The sequence below is a fragment of the Nicotiana tomentosiformis genome, unplaced genomic scaffold (genome assembly GCF_000390325.3).
Source record: "Nicotiana tomentosiformis unplaced genomic scaffold, ASM39032v3 Un00343, whole genome shotgun sequence".
NCBI classification, from domain to species: domain Eukaryota; kingdom Viridiplantae; phylum Streptophyta; class Magnoliopsida; order Solanales; family Solanaceae; genus Nicotiana; species Nicotiana tomentosiformis.
This window is the reverse complement of record NW_027174902.1, coordinates 8854-12500: the sequence shown is the minus strand read 5'-3', so window position 1 is coordinate 12500 and position 3647 is coordinate 8854. Positions and strand designations below refer to the sequence as shown.

General features: G+C 41.5%; 3 non-coding genes across 3 annotated transcripts in view; all 3 read left to right on the top strand.

The window, feature by feature from the left end:
• LOC117275482 (5S ribosomal RNA) overlaps positions 1–4 on the top strand; it is a 119-nt gene extending 115 nt beyond the window's left edge. The window contains exon 1 of the ribosomal RNA XR_004505665.2: positions 1–4. This exon is cut by the window's left edge and continues 115 nt beyond it. This is a non-coding gene — a ribosomal RNA (5S ribosomal RNA).
• A 457-nt stretch (positions 5–461) lies between these two features.
• On the top strand, positions 462–580 carry LOC117281253 (5S ribosomal RNA). The gene has a single exon (XR_004511868.2). It is a non-coding gene; the product is annotated as a 5S ribosomal RNA (ribosomal RNA).
• Positions 581–1040: 460 nt separating this feature from the next.
• Positions 1041–1159, top strand: LOC117281254 (5S ribosomal RNA). Its single transcript, XR_004511869.2, has one exon. It is a non-coding gene; the product is annotated as a 5S ribosomal RNA (ribosomal RNA).
• The last annotated feature ends 2488 nt before the right edge of the window (positions 1160–3647 follow it).

Genomic DNA, 3647 nt, shown 5'->3' with positions numbered 1-3647 from the left:
CCCCTTTGTTTTTGGCAATATTTGCAACTTACTTCTTTTAATATATCGGCGGTAGCTCTAATAAATTCACAAATGAGTTTTACTTGATATGAACATTATTTTTTTTTACATGAAATAATAAATTTTTTTTAAAGAAAATAATTGTGAGAAAAAGCAATATGCAGTAAATAAGAAAAATATTTACGGAGTTAACCCTTAAGTCTAGTTGCGTTTGACATGTCACTACATCCGTAAAACGTCTAGTTGCGATGTCGTCGATTGTGATTGTGATATTATCGTCGAGTGCGGCTTGTTGTTGGTGGTGAATGCCTTTGCCCGCGAAGAATAGTAGAAATCAAAAGAGGAATTGCGTAAAACGGATAAATGGGCGTAAAGTGTATGTCGTTTTAAGGCTTTACACCTTCGCACCAAAAGCGGAAGGAGGAAAGGTGTTAAAGAGAATTTAGAGTGCAAGAAATGTCGGATGCGATCATACCAGCACTAACGCACCGGATCCCATCAGAACTCCGAAGTTAAGCGTGCTTGGGCGAGAGTAGTACTAGGATGAGTGATCCCCTGGGAAGTCCTCGTGTTGCATCCCTTTGTTTTTGGCAATATTTGCAACTAAACTTCTTTTAATATATCGGCAGTAGCTCTAGTAAATTCACAAATGAGTTTTACTTGATATGAACGATATTTGTTTTTTACATGAAATAATAAATTTTTTTTAAATAAAATAATTGTGAGAAAAAGCAATATGCAGTAAATAAGGAAAATATTTACGGGGTTAACCCATAAGTCTAGTTGCGCTTGACATGTCACTACATCCGTAAAACGTCTAGTTGCGATGTCGTTGATTGTGATTGTGATATTATCGTCGAGTGTGGCTTGTTGTTGGTGGTGAATGCCTTTGCCCGCGAAAAATAGTAGAAATCAAAAGAGGAATTGCGTAAAACGGATAAATGGGCGTAAAGTGTATGTCGTTTTAAGGCTTTACACCTTCGCACCAAAAGCGGAAGGAGGAAAGGTGTTAAAAGAGAATTTAGAGTGCAAGGAATGTCGGATGCGATCATACCAGCACTAATGCACCGGATCCCATCAGAACTCCGAAGTTAAGCGTGCTTGGGCGAGAGTAGTACTAGGATGGGTGACCCCCTGGGAAGTCCTCGTGTTGCATCACTTTATTTTTGGCAATATTTGCAACTTACTTCTTTTAATATATCGGCGGTAGCTCTAATAAATTCACAAATGAGTTTTACTTGATATGAACGATATATTTTTTTTACATGAAATAATAAATTTTTTTTAAAGAAAATAATTGTGAGAAAAAGCAATATGCAGTAAATAAGGAAAATATTTACGGGGTTAACCCTTAAGTCTAGTTGCGCTTGACATGTCACTACATCCGTAAAACGTCTAGTTGCGATGTCGTCGACTGTGATTGTGATATTATCGTCGAGTGCGGCTTGTTGTTGGTGGTGAATGCCTTTGCCCGCGAAAAATAGTAGAAATCAAAAGAGGAATTGCGTAAAACGGATAAATGGGCGTAAAGTGTATGTCGTTTTAAGGCTTTACACCTTCGCACCAAAAGCGCGAAGGAGGAAAGGTGTTAAAGAGAATTTAGAGTGCAAGGAATGTCGGATGCGATCATACCAGCACTAACGCACCGGATCCCATCAGAACTCCGAAGTTAAGCGTGCTTGGGCGAGGGTTTAGGGTTTAGGGTTTAGGGTTAAAGGTTTTAGGGTTTAGGGTTTAGGGTTTAGGGTTTAGGGTTCAGGGTTCAGGGTTTAGGGTTTAAGGTTTAGGGTTTCGGGTTTAGGGTTTCGGGTTTCGGAACTCCAGAGGATGAAGTGATGGAACCTCCACTTGGTTTTCCTCCTAATTCATCTATCAAACTTCACAAATATGAAGCTCGTTTAATCGCAGCTCTACATTCGATAGGGAAAGAATCTAGTGGTTCCGGCTCAGGCTCAGGCTCAGTGTCCTTTACGCGACGTTTACTTTTGGCTTTTCAAGATGGGGATATCATTGCATTCAAAACTACTAAGGAAATTGAAGGACCATATTGTGAATTTGTTGAGAATAAGTTCAAGAAACCAGTTGTTTTAGCCGGACCAATATTGCCAGAACCAATAGATACTTCAAATCTAGAGGAAAATTTGTCTAAGTGGTTCTATTACTCCTTCATCTGTTGGTTATCTTATGCGTGGCGAAAAACCAACTCCAGAGGATGAAGTGATGGAACCTCCACTTGGTTTTCCTCCTAATTCATCTATCAAACTTCACAAATATGAAGCTCGTTTAATCGCAGCTCTACATTCGATAGGGAAAGAATCTAGTGGTTCCGGCTCAGGCTCAGGCTCAGTGTCCTTTACGCGACGTTTACTTTTGGCTTTTCAAGATGGGGATATCATTGCATTCAAAACTACTAAGGACTAATTCATCTATCAAACTTCACAAATATGAAGCTCGTTTAATCGCAGCTCTACATTCGATAGGGAAAGAATCTAGTGGTTCCGGCTCAGGCTCAGGCTCAGTGTCCTTTACGCGACGTTTACTTTTGGCTTTTCAAGATGGGGATATCATTGCATTCAAAACTACATTCTAATTTCCCAACTTTAATAAAAAAAAATGTGCCTAGGCCTAGGCCTAGGCTGGGGATTTCAGTTAGCTGCACATCTGTTGAACTTACATTTGAGGCTTGAAGAAGTTAAGACTAGATAATAAACAGGGATAAAAAGACCAACTCCAGAGGATGAAGTGATGGAACCTCCACTTGGTTTTCCTCCTAATTCATCTATCAAACTTCACAAATATGAAGCTCGTTTAATCGCAGCTCTACATTCGATAGGGAAAGAATCTAGTGGTTCCGGCTCAGGCTCAGGCTCAGTGTCCTTTACGCGACGTTTACTTTTGGCTTTTCAAGATGGGGATATCATTGCATTCAAAACTACTAAGGAAATTGAAGGACCATATTGTGAATTTGTTGAGAATAAGTTCAAGAAACCAGTTGTTTTAGCCGGACCAATATTGCCAGAACCAATAGATACTTCAAATCTAGAGGAAAATTTGTCTAAGTGGCTAGAAAAATTCCAAGAAAAGACACAGATATAGAAGATTATTCTAAGTAAGATACAATTCTAATTTCCCAACTTTAATAAAAAAAAATGTGCCTAGGCCTAGGCCTAGGCTGGGGATTTCAGTTAGCTGCACATCTGTTGAACTTACATTTGAGGCTTGAAGAAGTAATTCATCTATCAAACTTCACAAATATGAAGCTCGTTTAATCGCAGCTCTACATTCGATAGGGAAAGAATCTAGTGGTTCCGGCTCAGGCTCAGGCTCAGTGTCCTTTACGCGACGTTTAGAAGCTCGTTTAATCGCAGCTCTACATTCGATAGGGAAAGAATCTAGTGGTTCCGGCTCAGGCTCAGGCTCAGTGGCTCAGGGCTCAGGCTCAGGGCTCAGGCTCAGGGCTCAGGCTCAGGGCTCAGGCTCAGGGCTCAGGCTCAGGGCTCAGGCTCAGGGCTCAGGCTCAGGGGCCCAGGCTCAGTGGCTCAGTGGCTCAGGCCTGTGGCCTAGGGCCCAGGGCTCAGTGGCTCAGGCTCAGGCTCAGTGGCTCAGGCTCAGGCTCAGGCTCAGGCCTCAGGCCCAGTGGCTCAGGG